The sequence below is a fragment of the Protopterus annectens genome, chromosome 14.part0, assembly GCF_019279795.1.
Source record: "Protopterus annectens isolate FY-2018-M chromosome 14.part0, PAN1.0, whole genome shotgun sequence".
Lineage (NCBI taxonomy): Eukaryota > Metazoa > Chordata > Ceratodontiformes > Protopteridae > Protopterus > Protopterus annectens.
Window position 1 is genome coordinate 383641739 of NC_056748.1, and position 22093 is coordinate 383663831.

The window sequence follows — 22093 nt, forward strand, 5'->3', positions numbered from 1 at the left end:
TTTAGTTTTCCCCTTTTACAAGGCTCTCTCTAAAGTAATTTAAGCCTTCATCATGTGGAATGACTGAAAAAAGATTTACCACATCTATGGTAAGAAAAGAGAAATTATTATTATTAAGGTCCCTTATAGTGCTCAGATGCTCAAGGCAATGCCAAAAATCCTTTAGTATATGCTCAATCCCAGCTACCACCTGTTCTATTCCCATGTCCACAAATGAAGCTATCAGCTCAGTTTTTGAGCCCTTTGCTGCCACTATTGGTTTAAATGGGGGGGGGGGGGTTCAATATTTTTTGTGTATCTTGGGAATCCCAAACACAGCAGGTGTAACTGTGTGTTCCATATTAAAGTACTTAAGTTCACTTTCATGTATTGCCCCTTGAAAGAGTGCATCAACTAAAAACAAATATATTCTATGGTAGGCAATATTCATCTCATTTTAGAGACCCTCTGATATGTGGAATAATCATTTAAAATTTCTTGCATCTTTGCCACATAATCGAAATGAGACATAATGACAGCCCCACCCCCCTTATCAGGCTTCATAATCCTCACTTCACTGTTGTTGGCCAGTTCAAATAAAACATTTCTTTCTTCAGTCCTAAGATTGTCACATTTACTAAAGTTGCCTGTTTTTACCATATTTCTCCTAATTTCATTGACACACAGTTTTTCAAATATGATTATATCCTTGTGAATAGGAGGTATAAATGTACTTTTCCTTTCAGGGATTGAAGGTAAACTTTTCATTATTTTGATCATTAAAAAACAGTGATAAATTCAATTGCCTTGTAAACAATTTAAAGCTAGTATAGACATCCACAAAATCTAAGTAAAACGCAGGGACAAAAGCAAAACCTTTACATAACAAATTATGATGCACATTTTTAATTTTCAGGGCACTATAGTTGTAAATTGTAAAGCCATCTTTTTTTACAAATATCACAAACAGCAGCTACATTCTGAATTTCAAACTGCAAAAGCAAACTATCCAACTCATCCTGTGCGTCTTCTGCCCTAGTTTGGCAGTTAAAATTGCTGGAATTCAATGTCTTTTCTTGTTCGCCTACTGGCGCTGTCTGTTGTAAAAAACATTCTGTTGTTGGTACTGTCCCCCATATTGTTGATTCACTTGTGTCCCTCCCCTCCAGTTCATCAAGCGTTCCGATCTCCTCAACTGTGGAGGTTGGTCTAAAAAATGTTTGCCATACCGTACATGAATTGACATGAATAAGAACCTAAAATTGTTTATTCAGACTAGATATTTCTCAGACAGATGTTGATTAGATGTTGCTACTGAACAGAGGGTTAATTTGACCGTATGTCACTCGAATTGGAAGTATTATACTCCAGAGGGGTTAAGGGTGGTTATGAAGTTATCAGTTTAAGTTATACATATGTACAAATGTTTCAAACACGGGCATTAAAGCCCTTCTAGCTTGCCAATATGCCAAAACATTTCTTCCTATAATAAATGTCCAGGCTGTTCTTAAAAATATCTAAACTAGTACTTGCTTTAATGTAATTTGGTAGTCTATTCCAAGCATCAGCTACTCTGTCAGAGAACCAATTAGTACACTTCTCATTCCTATAGAATCTTCTACATAGGTTATCTGGCGATTCTCTAGTACTTTTTGATAACCCCAAACATTCCCAGAGGTAGTTGTCCCTAAATGCCTTATGAAGAAAATGTCACTGAAGAAAATGTCCAAAAGTGACCAGACAAACTCCGTACTACTGTATGTTATACTTTGTCTCAGAACAAATTCTTGCCAAAAAGTTAATTCTTTCAGAGCTATTTCAGTTCTTATTATAACACAGCTAGACAGATGATGATACTGATGCACTCTCAGTAAAAATGTCACTAAATGAAAAGCAAACATTGTATACTTTATATACTTTAAACACTGTTATTTTTGATATATGGAAAGTCCCTGTAATGCAATGCTCATGTTATTTTTGATGCAAACATCATGCAAGGCTAATTTAAACATCATGCAAAGCTCATGTTATTTTTCTCATTTCTGTTATGCCAAAATCATGTTATTTTTAAGATAAAACTGTCCCTGTGGTTCTAACGTCTCATTTTTTTATTGCTAAAATGCTATTTTTGATATAAAAATGTCCCTGTGATGCAAATGTCTCTTTCCAAAGTGCTGATATGCAAAAATCCATGTTATTTTTGAGAAGCAACAGTCCATGTGATACAAACGTCATTGCTGAAGTATTATTTTTGATAAGGAAAGTTTTTCTGTAATGCAGCTGTCTGTTTCTGTTGCTAATATGCAAATGTTCATGTTATTTTAGATGAAGTCTCTGTAATGTAAAAACAATGATACTTCCTTATTTTATAACAGGATGCCATGAGCCCACAGCTATATATTATTAATATCTAAACTAGACATTTCTAATATATCAACAGCTAACTGCTCTTGCAAAGCAAGCTACATTATTTTGAAAGCTTGCTGTTCAACCTTGCATATTTTTCCTTTCTGCATACACAGTATTTTTGGGAAAAGCATTTTAATTTACACAATATCTATCACCTTATATACCTAAATAAGATCTCCTCTTAAATATCTATAAGAGATACTGTACAAGTTCAGATATTTTAGTCTCCCATAATAACTTAGATTTTCACATCCATGGATGCCCTTAGTATATTTCCGCTGTACTCTTTCCAGTTTATTCATGCTTGTTTTCCTATAGGGTTTCCATATTGTTATTCCATACTCAAGTTTGGGTCTAATGTAACTAACAAACAATGACTTCATTATGTTTGATTTCCTAGACTTTATAAATATTTTTATACAACCTATAGTTCTATAACTATCATTAGCCAATTGGTTGATATGATTAGAAAAACTCACAGCTGAATCTACCTATATACCCAGGTCCTTAAATGAGTCTACAGTTTTAATCACTGTGTGTTGCATTAAATATTCACCTTTCAGTTTGTAACCCAAATCTCATATGCATAGTTTTTGATGTATTTATCAACATATTATTCTCCTGTGCCCAAATGGTCATTTTAGTCAAATTGTTTTGCAGACATGCCTTATCTGTAACACTTGTAATCAGTTTACCAATTTCAGGTCGTCAGTAAATAGACTGTAGAACACCTCAGATGAAAAAGTAAGATCTGAAAGATACAATCTAAACAAGTAAGGGCCTAGTACAGAGCCCTGTGGGACACCTTGACTGTAACCAAGGATTTTACCTGTCCAGTTGGAGTGTGATACGTGCCATGTCCTATTTGTAAGCCATGCAGCTATCCATCTTATCAACAGTACATCAATACCTATTTGCACTAATTTATTGATCAGTGTTTTGTGCATGACCCTGTTAAATGCTGAAGTTAAATCTATATAAATCACATCACAGCACAATTTTTCATTCATAGCTGTTATTATATTGTTATAGAACATCATGTTACAGGTGGTAATAAATCTATTTTCAACATATGCATGCTGATATATGGTTTCAAGTCCCAGCCTATCCAGTTCTGACAATAACTTATCCAGTATTACTTTCTCCATTATTTTTCCACAACATGAAAGTAGACTTAAGGGTCTATATGATACTGGGTTTGTCCTACTCCCCTTTCCCTTAAAGACAGATTTAATAAGTGCGTGTCTCCAATCTTGAGGAATCACCCATATTTATATGACCTAGTGAATAACAGATGTAATGGCAATGTAAGTTCTTGCTTAAGTGTTCTCAAATCATTGTTACTTATTCTGTCTCCACCCTGCACTTTGTTTGGATCCAGTTTGCACAGTTCTTTTTCAATATAATTTAATTTGATTCCAGTATCTGGGGTTACCTGGATGTCACTAGAACAACTTACCACCCCTTTTGTGGAGCCAAACTGTTTTGCATAAGATTTTGTAAATATATCTATAATCTGTTGTGTCTGAGAATACATTTTAGAATCTGCACACAGTTTATCAATTTGTACATCTTTAATCCTTCCACATCTTATGTATCTATAAAAAGGTTTCCTATTATGCTCAATATCTTTATATAAATTTTCTTCAAAATTTTCTTGATCTTGTCTAACACTATGCTTAATCTGTTTGTCCAGCTCGTTTATTTCATTTTTCATAGTTGTAGTTCGACCTGTCTTCAATTTTTTATATTTTTTGTCTCTCACCTTAATCAGGTATCTTGTTCTTATGGAAATATACCCCCCCCCCCCCAATGTTACATGCCTAGATCCTGATGTTAAGCATTTTTTTTTACTTTTTGCACTCAAACAATTTTTCTCTCAAAACTTCCCACATTCCATCTGCAGTTTTTCCACTGAACACCTCACTCCAGTTAGTTATATTTAGCAAATTTTTTGCTTCCCTATAATCTGTAATTAACCTACTGTGCATTGGCTTAGATTTCAGTTTGGCAGAATTATCTAGCAACAAATTAACCTTTATGACCCCATGATCACTGCACATCAATGGTGGTAAAATGTGACTTGAAGTTACAGTAATTACTTTAGGAACACAAACAATATCTAGTATATTCCATCCCCTTGTAGGTTTTTTTACAACCTGAAGCATTTGTTGTTCCTGAATATACTCTGTGAATAATTTCTTTACTAATGTTGTTGAATCAATATTATTCCAGTCTGCTTCTGGTAAATTTAAGTCACCAGCTAATATTATTCTTCTCTCCTGTGTTTCATGTAAGAAATGTATGAATTCCTATAGGTCATCTGCACTTGAATTTGGTGGTCTGTACACTCCAATTGTTATATGTTCCAAGGTTGTCTTTATTGTCACAGTTACACAGTCTATAGTATTGGTATTATCATTGAACATGTAATAATCACAAGTCTCGTAGCTATCTTTAATGCCTATCATAACACCTCCACCTGATTTTTTGTTAGAATGTCTGTTACAGTAAAAACATTTATACGCCAACAGAACTGGTTTCCAGTCATTGTTCTTTAACCATGTTTCACAAACTATAACAACATCAATCTTGTGGGAATGTATCAAATTTTCTAATAAAAAAACTTTACTATTAATGCTCCTAGCATTAACAACTATCAGAGATGCATCAAATGTTGCTATATGTGAACGGTTACATTTTTGACCTGGCAAAAATCCTGGCTAGTGTTTGTCAAATATTGCAAAATATCTGCTGCAAAAATTCTCTTCCCTGATCTAGACAAACGCACACCATCCTGTCTGAAAACATGTGTGCCCAAAAGAAGGCTTGGATGCTCTATACATTTCCATTTTTTAAAACAGGACATTTTTTTCCATGTAGGTGTTTATCCAAAAAATGTTTTCATTCACAGTGACCTGACTATCCTGTCTATAGGCGATTTGTGAAAAATATGTCCCAGCACCAGTATCTAGGAGGGCTGTCAGTTTCCGACTAACAGTCAGAGAATCTTTGTTGATGACATAATTTGTACCAACACGAATAAAAACAGATCCATGCTTCCTTGCATTAAGGCATTCAAAGGCTTGGTTCAAATCTTCTATTTTACTCCGGGCAAGCATAACACTACTCGATGTTCATTATCATCTCTGCGAATATAAGTATCAGTTCCTCTAATAACTGAATCTCCAGTTACAAGAATATCTTTGCTGACCATCTCTGAAGAATCTCCAGCTTCTAATACAGTCATTTCAGCTCAGTTAATTGTTATGAAGGATAGATCTTCATCACTATTAGTCTTATTAATTCCACTGTTTTCATTGTGTATTAAATTCTCATCCAGCTGACACTGTAAATACACAGCTTGAACCATGTAGTCAACATCTGTCTTTCTCTTCTTTTTTTCTTACAGTAATGTTCTTCAATCCTTCCACGTTCAGTTTTGATTTTTTTGCTTTTCACCTGCCCCTTGCCTTTTTCTCCTATCTTTTCCATTGGAAAGGTGATGCCTTTTTCTGTAGACTGAGGATTTTCTGATAGACAGATATCTTCATTCCCTGCCACCAGTGTGTTACATAACAAAGCAGAATCCTTTTTACTACATATTCTCTTTCCTTTACAGTCATTAGCCAGTTTCTTTTTCTTCCTTATTTGTTGAGAACTTCTTCCTTTCTTTCTTTTTTTGTTTTCTTCTAAACAAACCAGATCCTCATATTGCTGAGTACTTGCTTCCACAATTTCATAGTTCTCAAGGGTCTCATCATCTTTCATAGGAGTTGAATGCTCTTTGCAGAAAATAGATGCATCATTTCATATATAATAGTTTACTACTAGCTTTCTTGGCATTTTCCACAATTCTTAAGAGTAATTCTGAAGTCCACTTTTTTCAATGTTTCCACATTACTTTAACAATAATGTATCTCTAGGTATTCCTTTTATTTACATTAATAATATATGGTTTTGGTCAAAATATTTCTCTTTCAACACCATACTATTGAATGACTTCATTAAAGTGTATTTCAATTAACATTAATGGATTAAATAATCCAAATAAGAGGGGAAGTTTCTTTAAATATCTCAAACTGCATAAAGTTCAATTAAGATTTTGACAAAAAAAATTGAAAACAAAGAATGTACTTAGAATAGATACTAAATCATATTCAGTGTTAACTAGCTCAGAACATTCTCAAAAGAAAAGAGGACTAGCTATCTTATGGAACAACTCATTACCTAAACCAAAAATTATTAATATATATAAAGATAATAAAGGAATGTTTTGTCTAATTACTATTCAGTTTAATTACAAAATATACACCTTAGTAAATCTATACTGGATTCTAGAAATAGGCACCAATAAGGTAAAACAACATTTTGATCATATAGTACAACTTTCTAAGGGACATATAATATTAGTTGGTGATTTTCATTGTATTTTAGACAATAAAGAGTCAACATCACATAACAAAAGAAGAATTACAACTTGAGCCAAATTGTTGAAAGATTTTTTGGAAACTTATTTCTTGAAAGATATACATGCCTTTGCTGATTCTGATTCCTTAGCTTATACTTTTTTCAAATAGACATAATACACATTCAAAGATAGAGTTTTGTTTTCTAATGATTTAGTAGATTCTTTAATTAATACTAAGGTGATTACATGTACATTATCTGATCAGAATTTAATAATTTTCGAATTTTTAGTTATCCCAATCTGTAATGTTCAAACAAGTAGAATACCTGCCTATATAACTAAATTGAAAGATTTTAAAGATTTTTATAACATCAGAAATCCAGAATTGTATTGAAGAAAACAATATAAATAATATTTCTGAGATATTTGTATGGGATGCATTAAAAGCCTACCTCTATGGCAAAATTATAAATTGGTATAACAAAAAAAGGAAAAGTTGGGATGAGCAGTTAATAGAAATACAAAATAAGATAGATTCTTTGAAACTTATCCAAGAAAAATATACTAATAAAAATGATATTAAAAAAGAAATAAACTCCTTGAATATTAAGTATATGGAAATACTGAATCATAAAACTGATTATTTTAGAAAAAAAATAAAGTTTTAAAATTCTCCACCAATCCTAGATCTCTGCATTTATTGGCTAATAAAACTAAAAGAATTAACAAATTCAATCATATAAATGAAAGATTCTCCCCTAAAAAGAAAAAGACAGTCTCAGATATACAGAATATCTTAATTGAATTTAGAGAATTTTTTACAAACATTAACCAACAGTCTAAGATAATAGATTCTAACCAAGAAATCAAATCTTTTGTTAACAAATAGACAAAAAAAGATTATCTAGTGAACAAGTTACTGTTACTGACAGACCCATCTCCTTTAAAGATGTCCAATCTCAGATTACTAAATTAAAACCAAACAAAGCACTGGGAAATGACAGTATCATCCCAGAGGTTTATAAATTATTACCAGCTGATGCCTTAAAACTGCTTCATAAAGTTTACAATATTTCCCAAAATGACAGTCTAATACTGCCATCATGGAAATATACTTTTATATATCCGATCTTCAAAACTGATAATGACCCTGTTAAATGTTCATCTTAAAGGCATATTTCCTTATTAAACATTGATTACAAAATGTTTGTCAGTTTATGTAGACAGACTTAAAATTTTTTTGCCTACATTAGTTGATGAAGATCAGACAGGATTTATAGTAAACAGAAACTCTTATGGCAATATCAAAAGAATTCTGTCCTTAATTGAATCAGTTAAATACTTAAAAAACAGCTTAACATTAATCAGTCTTGACATAAACTGTGCTCTCAATTCAGTTAATTGGGACTATTTATTTTTACTTTTGGAGGAACTAAACTTCTCTAATAGTTTCATAAATCTAATTACAAGTTTATATCAAGGTAGCCAAGCATACATTAAAATAGGTACAAATATATCCCAAAATATACCAACAATCAAAGGAACAAAGCAAGGGTGTCCTTTATCTTCTTTACTATTTACATTGATTATGGAAATGTGGGCTAATTTGATAAGATATGATGAAAACTTTGAAGGTTATAGCTTGAGTTGTAATGATGTTTCCAAATTACAAATGTTTGCACATGACATACTCATTACTCTGGGTGGTAATAATGCATCTATTCACACTCCTTTTAAAGATGCTGAATATTTTCAAAAAGTCAGGTTTAACCTTTAATAATAACAAAACTAAAATCTTGACAATTGGTTCTAAAAAGCTAGATTTATTAGATGTCTATAAAAAATACCAATCACATTCTAATGAACTACTTTATCTAGGCATTGTAATTGCTGACAACATAAAAGATATCATTCAAATCAATTACAATAAAAGTTTATTAGCAATAGGAAATCTCATTAAAACATGGAATAAAATCCAATTTTCTATGGATAAAAAACTTTTAGTTATTAAAATGATTCTATTACCTAAAATTCTTTATATAATACTATCAATCTCTTTACCCCCTCTTAGTTCTTTAATTAAAAATTTTAATTCTATTATACATACATTTTTATGGTTCCATATAAGACCTAGAATAGCCTTATCTTATCACATGAAAATTTGGAAAAATGGGGGGTATAGCTTTGCCTAATTTGGAAATCTACTCAATCTCTGCAATAGCTAAATTTATTTCTCTTCTTATAGATATTAAATACACTGCTAAATAAAAGAACATTCTAGAAATATTAATGAGTGATGCAATAAAGAGTAATAAAGGTTCAAGGCTCCTGAGAGCACCCCAGCACTAACAGGTTTCACCTCATATCATGCGTTCCGGCCCCAAAATCCGGACAACACCAAGAAAGGAGGGGGGGGTGTCCATATTCATAAAGGACACCCACACCTCAAGGTTGGTGGCAACGCACGATGCATCGGAGACCATCCAGGTCTTCAACTACCCTAATATAGACTGGGAACACTACTCAAGCCCGAACACTCTAACCCAAAGATTCCTGGAGTTCATAAACTCAAATGCCATGGAACAACTAGTCACCATCCCCACAAGAGGAGAAAACATACTTGATCTCATCATCACGAACATGGGATCAAAATGTTCAACACCGGAAGTATACCCCTCACTGGTGAGATCAGATCATAAACTAATCTCGCTGGAGGTCCTCATCCCGCCCCCACCTGAAACAAAAAAGACCACAGTGAAAAACTTCTCAAAAGCCGATTTCACACTTCTAAAAACTAGTGTGGTCTCCTTTAAGGCCCCTGAGCCAGTGGTAAACATTACTCAAACCGCTGAATCACTTACAAATGCCTTCTACCAGCACCTACAGGACTGCATGGATCAGGCAATCCCAAACAAAACTAAGACTCTCTGTACCAAAGGCAAGCGTCCAGTCTGGTGGACCCCAGCCATAAACAAGCTCTACAACAAAAGGAGGAAGCTACTACAAGATAGAGCAAAATCCTTGAAAGGTAAGACATCTTTGATCATTATAAGTAAAAACTAAGAGCTCTCATAAAATCATCCAAGGCAAATTTTGAGAGAAAAATCGCCAAGGACTCTAAAGACAATCATAAGGCCTTCTTTAGCTATGTTAGAAACCTAGGAGGAAACTCCCAGATATGCTCAGAATTAGTTCAAAATGATGTGAAAATTACTGAACCTACACACATTGCTAACATACTGGCTGACAGGTTCAGTGCAAACTTCTCCCCTCCCCAAAAGGAGAGATATCTATTCCAGAGGATTGTAGCCCCCAAACATCTCCAACGCCCAGGGAGAACTGCCCTCACTAAGGCAAAAAACACAGCATCCATGGGACCGGATGGTGTCCCCGGCTGTGTGCTTCATGAACTCAACAAGGAATTAAACCCACAGTTAGGACAGCTGTTTAATCTTAGCCTCACCTCAGGATACGCACTCCAAGGAGTGGCGACGGCGACTGTGGTCCCACTTCATAAGGGCGGTGTCTCCACAGACCCTGGAAATTACCACCCCATTAGCTTGACAAGCCTTATCTGCAAAGCCATGGAGAGGATCATAATGGAACTCATAAATAAAGACATAAGGAACTTGCAGACTTTGGATCCAACCCAGTTTGGCTTTGTCAAAGGCAGATCCTGCCTCTTAAACTTGGTTGACTTTTTCGAGACAGTCACCAAGGCCATTTATGAGGGAAAGGCAGTCCATACAGCCTACCTCGACCTGGCAAAGGCCTTCGACACAATACCCCACTCAGGTATCATCGAAAAACTCATCAGCTTGAATGTAAACCCATACATCACAAGATGGGTTGCAAACTGGCTAAGTGACAGAACCCACAGGGTCAGAGTTGCTGGAGCCATGTCAGACTCAAAGCCTGTCACAAGTGGTGTCCCACAGGGCTCAGTCCTGGGTCCACTCTTGTTCGGCATCTACTTTTCTGAAGTACAAGCAAACACAGGAGGGTTATGGCTGACAAAGTTTGCAGATGACTGCAAACTGGGCTATAGTCGAAAACACATCTGACACAGATATCCTCCAGAAGGGCCTCACAGAAACGGATAACTGGTGCCAGAGCCATGGCCTGAAGTTAAACGCCAAAAATGCATAGTCATACCCTTCGGGAAAAACAAGGTTACCCCTAGCTACCATATAGGTGGCAATCCACTGAGCACAGAAAAGTCATCGGGATCTGGGGACCCAAGTTGACAGTAGCCTTCGTTTGACACTCATGTTGCTAAAGTAGTTAGGAAAACCTTCTATATCGCCCACCTGATCATGAAGGGATTCACATCTAGATCAAGGGAGGTCATCGTCCCCTGTACTCATCACTCATTAGACCTATGATTGAGTACAATGCCCCGCTTGGAATGTATCTGACCAGACACCTGCTGCAGCTTGAAAGGCCCCAAAAGTTCCTCACCAAAAGGATAAAGGGTCTCAAAAATATGTCTTATGCTGCCCGACTGAAAGAACTCCAGCTCTATTCAGTCTCATACCGCTTGCTCAGAGGTGACCTGTGCCTGACATATAAGGCCATGTCAAACCCAGATTTGATGAATATGCTTCACCTCAAAAATCTAGATCCCTCAGAACCACAAGGGCGGAGACTTAAACCTTGACACGGTTATAAATAGAACGTGCTGGAGGGACAGATTCATCACCCAGAGACTCCCTATGCTGTGGAACAAAATCCCGGTACATGTGAGGCAGAGCACCTCGCTGGCCTTGTTCAAGAGGAATCTTGACCAATGGATGGGAGATCGCAGATATACCCCAGGGATTACTTCAGTGTCACTGCTTGACAGAGGCACAGAAAAATGATAGGCATAGTTTTTATTCAAACTAAAGGGGTGGCGAAAGCCACATAACTATGGGCTAGGCTTATAAATGCCCTTGGGCAGATAGCCTAGTATGAACCTATGAACCTATAAAACACAGAAATTAATGTTGTTTAATAACTCCTTTATCTGGATCTTAAAATATTATTTTTTCACGTATTCTCAGAATTTTAGAACAAATTATATAATTCTTCTTTTGAAATAATTTAGAAAGTATTTATATAAGTTCAACTTGTATAGATTGGCTGTTTCTCCTATTCCCTATAGCCTACACGCAAGGTGCTATATTTTCTTCTGATTTTATGAAAATGTATTCTTTTCAACAAAAAAATTTAATTTTTTGGTCACAAATGATATCTAACAATGACATGAAACCCATTAACTTAGTGAAGAATGAACATGATTTTGACACAACATCCTGGTTGGATTTACACGAAAGTAGAAAATATGTATCTAATAAGCTTGACTCTATGACTTTATCAACTAAAAGTTCAGTTCCCAAATTAATTCAGTATATGGTGCTGTCTGTAAATCATAAATCATCAACTAGAAACATTTAATCTCACTTATATAAGGCAATTAAACTAGATTTAGATAATATATCAGATAATTATTGGAATTATTTCTCCTTAATTAATAATCATCCCCTAACAGAGAAAGACAAATCACATATATTACAATCTGCTAGTGTAACCACTTCTTCACTGAGATGGAAAATTTTCACATGTTAGATGCTTGCATAGATCTTTTGTAACCCTACTTTCTTTAAGCAAATTTAATAAGAAAAATGTTAACTGCTGGAGGTATAATAATGTAGTTAATGCTGATTTATTCATGGTATTTGTACAGAATTAAATAATTTCTGGAAAGACATTAATCACTTTTTACAAGCAATTTTTCACAGGTAATTTTTTTACTCTCAATCTTTAGTTTTGTTTAACACTCCTGTTACTAATTGTATTACAGAAACTAATCAGCCTCTGCTCAGGTCCATTTTATCAGTCATCAGGAAAACAGTTACAAGAAACTGGAAGTCTGAATGCTCTCCCCCAGTAAATTAATTCAAAAATCTACTTTTTAAAGTATGTAATTTAGAGATATTGACCAAAAGAGCAAGATCCTCTAGGAATACTATTGTAAATAATATGTGGAAGAAAGTTTATGATTTGTTAGATAAATAATTTAATAGTAATGTATCATTATTTATAAGAATTTTAATTTTCTAATATGTATTTGTGGAAAGTGTCACTGTATATAGTTTAAATGTGTTAGTTTTTTTCTTCACTGTCATTAGTAAGCATATTCAAAATTGTATATAACTCAAGATAATGTTTGCTTTATCTATTTCAATTCAATAAAGCTGTTCTTTAAAGAACAAAGATATACACACTGCCCTGTTTATTCATAGTATTACATGTTCTGATTATAAGAAGTTTAGTTTATTTGTACTTGATCGAGTGATTCCAAGTGAAAGAGTGTGAGATGACAAACTTAGAGTAGAAAAATTAGAATATAAATGACAAATTAAATTAAATCCAACATGCCCCCCTGGATTGAATGATAATATAGCCATTATGCCAGTATTAAAACAAAGGGCCAATGAAATCTAGTATTTAGTTATAATGGTAACATATACATATTTTCTGAAAGTTTTATAATTATGGATACGGTATTTGTGAAATTTTGTGTTTGTATTTTTGCATGTACAAAACATGATATTTTTTAACACCTATTTTTTAATACCAAGTTAACTGAATATGCCATATTTATTTATTTATGTAATTATTTTTTAGACTTTGTAAACTTGTTTAGCTATAATATACATATGCATGTTACCTTTTGGAAGGGGAGTCTTGTTTTTGAACTAATTAAATATTTCAGAGCCGGGCTGATTGATTGGATGGATAATATGTTTTTAAATATAAAGGAAGTGATGTATTTATCTCTTATTAACGCTGAAGAAGCCATTTATTAATGGCAAAAGTGCTTATTTTTTAAGAGCATTATAATTAAAGAAGTGGAATTCCTTGTCCGTTTTTGTTTTTCTGTCATTTTTTCCCCTAGTTTTACTCTTCTTGGGTACAGTTTTTTTAAATGTGATTATGTAGTTTGTGAAGGTTATTAATGGAATTCGGTTTTGAAAACATGTTTTGTTTTTTCATTAGGATAGTGTATGACAAAATATTTTTGGAAACAATAATTAGTGGCTGAATAGGTGAGAAAATTCACTTTAACAATGGGGTAAAATAAGAATGTGCTGTGAGCTCAATTCTGTTTGGCTTATGTACTAATGTGACTATTAGAACAGAGTATGCAGAATACAGGGTGTGGGGAATATCTGATTACTAGAAAGTGGCAAGAATGCTAAATTATACAGGTGATTTTTATTTTAAAGAGCTTTTATTTTGTAAAATATTTAAGGAAAACAATTGAAATTGAACTAAAATATACAAAGGTGAGTTTAAACATGAATAAAAGTAAATGACAAACTCAAAGTACAAAATAAGTAATTTATTTTTCAGGAAAATTAGTCAGACTGCTAGTAATAATACATAGCGAAAGACATATAGTGAGAAATGGTAGAACCAAGTACTACAGAAAGATTAACGAAGCAGCTTTTGAAATGCTTTTAAGAAAGAAAATTTGTTAAGTTCAGTTTTTCTATATTCTGGAAGTTATATTAGTTTGGTGTAAGTATTTTCTGAAAAAAATGGAAGTTGAGATAATATTTGCTAAGTATTTGAAGTTATTGCTTTGATTTAGGAATTTCCCAAAAATACGGAGGTTCAGATAATGAGCATCTATCTGTCTATATATATATATATATATATATATATATATATGTATACGCACATGTATACAAATATGTATAGTAAAAGCAAATGTTGGGGATTGGTATTGATAGATTCCATTATTCATTATTCTTCTGCACATTCCCTATCTATTGTGTGTATTATGTTTAAAGACGGTAAAGATTTACTTTAAAAAATGATGACGTTCAAATTTCAGTCACTAGTTGAAAAATAAACAATGCTGACGATGTTAGAGTGTTTTTTTGTATAGTATGTAAATTTGAAATCTAAAACACTGTTACTTTACAGAACAGAGTTAATAGATATGTTATTGATATTATGAAGGGAGATGAAAAATTCAAAGTAAGAAAGCTGATGTACTAGCAATGTGATGTATATGATTTGTCTGGGCTAGGAGGAGTCCTGAATTTGAACGTAATAGATGCTAAGTATTAAAAGATGTTAATGAGGGGGTGAGTCTACTGAAAAAAGAAAACTGGTTTGATAAAAATATGTGATATCAAAAAGAAGAAAACTGCCCATGTAGTGCTCAAACCAGGAAATATAGTCTTAAAGAACAGGCCTTATGTTTGTTCGTTCATAAGAAAAAAAACAAATATTTATTGAATAGGTAAAAACAACATTAAAACTCTGGAGAAATACAAAATAATGGTAAAAAAAAAACATGGTCAAGCACTTTCATCTCTTCAGTGTCAGGACTTCATCAGGACCATAATAATCAAGTCAATAATGCTTGCTTAGAAGTTAAACCTTTTTGTCACATGATTTGAATAACCAGTCAAAACAGTTTAAAGCCTTGTCTTTAGAAAGCATTAAGTCTTTGTATATTAAATACCTTATAAAATTCTAACAGTCATGTAAGAAATGTGCATGTTTGTAAACAATAAAATATTCTAATGGACCATAAATTAATATGAAATGAAAATCAAGGAAGTAATTATAAAAATGATAAAAAGCTAGTTAGAAAAACAAAAGACAACAAAACTTTATAAATTAGATGTTGAAACTCAGTAAGCACTTAGCCACAGTTTAGCACTTCTTAGTTTCAGAGCTGGTGTCATGGAAATATGTTCACTGAGTCCGAGGAAGTGGCAGCATTCAATTTTAACTGCCACTTTAGTTCTTTATATTCTATTAAATTTTACCCCCTCCAATCATTCTTAGTAACCACCTCTAAACTTCCAAATAAAAATTTCTTAAAATTTGTACATGTCAAGAAATACTTGAATAATTAATTATTGCTATTCTTATTTTTAATGTCATAATTGTGCTTGTAAATTCTTTTATAGCGTGGTCACTCCATTTTGCCAATGTAAAAACCAGGGCAACTTGACCACTTTGCAATATAAATCACTCCTTTAGTTGATCAATTCCCTTTAGCTAAAAGGGACCTTAATAATGGTGTAATATTTTAAATTAATACCTGTTTCTTCCATAATAAAACTACCTAGGTTACAAAAAACACATTTACATGTACTGTGGTCCTTGTTACAAATTTCTAAGAATATTTTTATATTTAACACTGTTTGAAAAATGAAATTTGGAGCTTCTCCCCCTTTCTCGTGAATCTCCATCAGTTTTAAATATACTCCAATTATTTTAATAATATGTTAACTGAGTGATTATAGTGGTAGTATTGTATTACTAAGGCCTGTGAAAATCTCTTTTTAGTTGTGTTATAATTAACTGTGTAATTATTGTTAAGAAATGAAAAATCAGCATCTATAAGGGGTGGTATTTAATCACCCACCCTTTTATAATTTTGTCTCCTATTTTATTCACTAATTGTCCAGGGTACCCTCTAGCTAAAAACATGTTATAAATGTTACCATATTCCAACTTAAGTACATGCTTTCTAAATACGGGACTTAAATTTTTTTGATTGGTTATTCAAATCATGTGATAAAAACATTCAACTTTTAAATTAGTATTCTTGGCTCAATTATTATGCTTCTGATTAAGTCGTAGCACAGAAGGGACAAAATCGCTTGACCATAAGTTATTGTATTTACCATGTTATGTATTTCTCATAGGTTCATAGGTAGGTACTAGGCTATTGGCCCTAGGGCCTAAGTAAGCCTAACTAACAAGGTTCCCTGGTGTACACCACCCAAGAAAGTTGTTTTCCTGTGTCCCTGTTGAGCAGAGCCACCAAAGTGATCCCGGGGTGTATTTCCTATTTCCTATCCACTTATCAAGATTTTTCTTGAAGAGTGCCAATGAGGAACTTTGCTTGACATAGATGGATAGCTTGTTCCAGAGTATGGGAAATCTCTGGGACAGGAATCTATCCCTCCAGCATGTCCTGTTTATTGTGGTGACAAGGATTAGGTCCCTAGAGTGTGTAGCTCGGAGGGATTGGGATTTCTTTAGGTGTAGCATGTCCAACAGCTCTGGGTTTGACAGATCACCTCAGAGTAAGTGATATGCTATGGAGTAAAGCTGGAGGTTTTTTTAGATGGTCAGTGTAGGGCATCTCTTTGATGCCAGTAATCCTCTTTGTGATGTACATCTGTAGCCTTTCCAGCTGCTGCAGATGTCTTGTGAGGTACATTCCAAAAGGTGCATTGTACTCTATAATGGGTCTAATGAGTGTCAAGTAGAGGTGAACAATTACCTCTTTTTTCCTAGATGAGAAGCCTTTTGTGAGGATATGTGCCATGTAGAAGGATTTCCTGACTACTGTGACGATGTGATTATCAAAGGAGAGACTACTGACCACCTGTGTCCCCAGGTCTCTTATCACACATTCAGGGTTGAGTAGACTGCCACCTATGTGGTAGTTCATGGGTAAAGAGTTTTTAACCAACGGGGATGACAATGCACTTTTTGGCATTGAGCTTGAGGCCATGCCTCTGACATCAGGCATCTGTCTCAGTGAGGCCCTTCTGTAGGATGTCCACATCATTTGGGGACTCAACTATGGCTCCTAGTTTGCAGTCATCTGTGAACTTCATTAGCCAAAGGCCTTCTGTGTTAGCCTGTACTTCAGAGAAGTAGATATCAAACAGGAGAGGTCCCAGGACTGAACCCTGTGGTACTCCACTTGTCACTAGTTTGAAGTCAGAGTTGGAGTCTGCAACTTTTACAGTGTGGGTTCTGTCAGTGAGCCAATTGGTAACCCATCTTGTGACGTAGGGATTTATACCTAGTTTAGTGAGTTTAGCTATAATTCCAGAATGGGGGATGGTGTTGAAAGCCTTGGTGAGGTCAAGATAGGATGTGTGAACCCCCTTACCCTCATCTACAACTTTGGTGACTGCCTCAAAGAAGTCGATCAGGTTCAGGAGGCATGATCTGCCTTTCACAAACCTGAACTGGGTGGGGTCCAGAATTTACAGGTTACCAATGTCTTTATTTATGAGTTCCATGATGATGCATTCTATGGCCTTACAGACCAGCCTTATCACGCTAATAGGGCAATAGTTCCCGAGATCAGTGGTGGCTCCCCCTTTGTGGAGTGGGATAACTGTTGTTGTGCGCCATTCATTGGGCACAAAGCCTGATGTGAGACTATGATTGAACATGGTGCTTAGGTGGGGAGCCAGTTCGTTCTGAAATTCATGTAAAACGCAGCTTGGGATGTTGTCCGGTCCCATGGATGCTGTGTTTTTGGCAGCTTTTACCTATGTAGTTGTGATTACAGGGACTTTGCCTTCTTCCTTTATAGATATGGGCCCTTTATGGGGTGAGAGGGGGGTAAAGTTAGCACTGAACCTATCTGCCAGTACGTTGGCAATATCATTTGGCTCTGTAATTTTCATGCCGTTGTGCTGTAACTCAGAGCAGATCTGGGTGTTGCAATTGAGATTCTTAACGTAGCTATAGAATGCTTTGTGGTTGTCCCTAGAATCAGTGGTGATTTTGTTTTTGTAGATAGCTTTAGAGGATCTTATAAGGGATCTCAGCTTCTTACTGAGGCTGACCAGGGAACTCCTCCACTCATGGGATTTTACTCTCTTTTGCAACAGTTTCTTCCTTCTGTTGTAGAGTTTGTTTATGGCAGGGGACCACCAGACTCACTTCCTGTTTTTGGAGGATAGCATCTTGGTTCTGTTTGGGGTAGCACGATCCATGCACTCATGCATTTGTGTAGGATTCAGCTGTCATAACTGTATTGTCCATCTGCATGGGTGTCAAGAAGTTCACCACTTCTGTCTTAAGAAGCATAAAGTTGGCTTTGGAGAAATTTTTTACCTTGATTTCCTTAATGGGGGGTGGGGGCGGGATGTGGATATCTAGGGTGATTACCTTATGGTCGGGTCTGACCAACAAGGAGTTGACTTCAAGTGTGGAACACCAGTCACTCATGTTGGTAATGACTAGGTCTAGGATATTGTTGCCCCTGGTGGGGGTGTGGATAAGTTGATCCAGGGCATTGGAATTTATGAATTCCAGAAAGCGTTGAGCGAAGGAGTTGGTACATGAGTAGTTTTCCCTTTTAATGGTGGGGTATTTGAAATTGCCCATTATTAGGGTGTTTGGTTGAACCGTAATAATTTCCAGTATATCAAGAAAAGAGGATTAGGAATCCTGGGGCATGGTGGGGGATCTGTAGCAAGCTACAATTTGGATTGCAGTTTTGCCCAGAGTTAGTTGCACTTGAATAACCTTGGATGCATTATGCTGAGCAACTAGCCTGGAGGTGTGGATATCCTTAATGAATATGGACACACCTCCACCTTTGGTGGTCTGGTCCAGGTTAGGTGGCCGAAAAGTGTGGTATGAGTTATAGCCTAGTAATGCAGGGGTGCTCTCTGGACCCTTGAACCCGGTCTCAGTCACTGCACAGATATCGATGTTCTCCATTTTAAGGAGGGTCTTGAGGGAGAGCATTTTGAGGTTTAGACTTCTAGCATTGAGTAGCATTACCCTCAGTTTTTGCTTGCCTGTTCCTGTTATGGTAGTGAATTTGTCATTTGAACCTTGCTAAAAAAAGCACTATAGGGGCAGCAAGAGCCTTAGCCAGTATCCGGAATCCCAGGGGTGACAGGTACAGGCCATCTCTGGCAAAGCATCGTGGTCTGTTGACCATGTTGTCCCAGGCAGACAGAAACTGGATCCCCTTAGAATGACACCAGAAACTCAGCCAATTGTTGAAGTCAGTAATTTTGTCCTTGTGATGCCGTATCATTCTGGGAGATGGCAGGATGCTACTCAGGGCTAGGGTCATGCCTGCTTGAGCTACAAGATTGGAGAGCTTTTCCGTGTCTCTCTTCATGTAGTCTAGGGAGGTACATCTCAGGTCATTCACACCAACATGGACAATGACAAAGTCATATTTGTACTTGTGGAGTGACCTGAGTGCATGGGTTATGTTGCGGATCCTAGCACCCGACAGGCAGCTGACAGTAACCTTCTCCTTGTTTAGCCTGGTGAGTGGGACATCAGTGTGCCTGACTATAGGGTCATCTATGACTTGTGTGTTGGGTACATTGTTTTGCCTTATGGGCTGTGGTTGAGAGGCTCACTGAGTCTGTGGGCTATGTGTCATTTGGGTTGTGTTGATGGGTGGAGGTTGCTTGCATTTCTGCTTTGGAGGTCTCTGTTGCTTGAACAGATTATTATTGAGTGCCTCCACAAATGTTTTTGTGTTTCTATTTGTGGAATTTGTGGTGTAGGTTTAGTGGGACTATATGATGAGTTTGGTGCAGTGCAAGTGTTTACCTTCTCCTCTTGACTGTCAAGTTCAGTCTTGGTTGGAGAGAGCTTTACCTCCAGTTTGGCTAGATAAGTGCATCTCTCACAGGTTGTGGTGTTGGGTGGTAGGAGGAGAAGGTTGTCTGTATACATGAGGCAATTGCTACATTGCCCCAAGATGTCCAGATTCATCAGATAGATAAGAGAGAACACTGGGAGCTGACACTTGGACATGCCTGAATAAAAACCTACTTTCCTCTAGACAAGTGATGAAAGTGAGTATAAGAGCTGTTTTTCTCTAAGCAAGTGAGGAAAGTAAGTACGAAAACTGTTTTCTTCTAGGTAAAGAGGAAGGTTGAGTGCTGTAGTAATTTGTAGCTTATTTAGTGCTAAAAAGTTCTGAACAAGTGCTGAGCATGAATAATCAAATTTGAGTGCTAAAACTAAGAATCTGTCCCTGGATCTTGTGGTAGATAGGCTACCTAGTGCTTATCACTCCCACTGATAAGCTAGAATGCTTCCTTCCAACACAGAAAGGCCTGGGGAACTCAGAAGCTTACAAACAGTCCTCAGTTTTAATGTAATTTTTGCTTATTCAATAAATTATTTTTGCGTATGAATGAATGGATGTAAGACCCCTGTTTTAAGACTACATCTCCTGGTTTGAGCACTACATAGGCAATTTCTTTCTTTTTGATACTGGTTAAAAATATATGATACTATGATTCATAAACACAGATTATTCTGCATTATGTTATGGGCCTTGTACTGCATATATGTGTAAATATATATATATATATATATATATATATATATATATATATATATATATATATATATATATATCGGTGTTCTCCGGTTTGATCCTTGGCTGGGGTGCCTTCTGTGCGGAGTCTGCATGTCCTCCCTGTGGTCGTGTGGGTTTCCTCCAGGTGCTCTGGTTTCCTCCCACATGCCAAAGACATGCTGTAGGTGGATTGGACACTCTAAATTGGCCCTAGGCATGAGTGCGTACATGTGTGTGCCTTCTGTGAAAGGTTGGGTGCCAGGCTGGCAACTCGACAGCATAAAACTCCACTGCCAATCATGAGTGGACATGTGATCCACTGTGGTGACCCCTAACAGTGAAAAGCCGAATGAAGAAGATATATATATATATATATATATATATATATATACACACACACACACACACACACACACACACACACACACACACATGTATGTATAAAATCTCTGTTTTTCATGATTCAAAGGCAGTATCAAAATCCTTAATTATAGCTACAAAGTCCTACTGATTTGCAGTAAATTATCAACTACTAAAGACGAAGGGCCAGATTCAGGAAGCCTCCGTGTAAGAGTTATAACTCTTACACGGAGGCTGCAGTGAAACTGTGTGATGTCAGCATGTCATGCATATGCATGAGGTGCATGAGGCATGCTGAATCACACTAGTAACTCTTACACGGTCCGTGTAAGAGAGTAGGGGCGTGTCAGTAGGCTAAGCCCTGCAAGCGGACACGCCCCCGGAAGACTAGAATGGCTGAAAGTAAACAGCCACGAGAGAGGCCATGGAAATGTGCATAAACACACTACACAACACATGCCCCGATAGACCATCACTGTATAAAGTGAAGAGATGTAATAAAATTAAATTAAAACCGTTTTTTTAAACCCCGTAAATGTTTGCTACTGTGTGCGCCTGTGCGCGGGTGTGCTACTAGCGCAATCACAGTTAGCAATCAGTGGAAAAGGATATAAGAACTAAATATGCAAAGCAAGCCAAGAAGTAATAGCTTAGCGGTAGAGTTGCCGGCCTAAGAGTAGGCAGGCAGGGTTCGAGCCCCCACAACAACCTTTTTTTTTGTAAATAAGCACTAAAAGCCCCTGACAGTATTGTACACATGTAAATGTATTCCCTTTTGTAAAATGGAATGAAACGGAGCATATATTCTGAAGTAA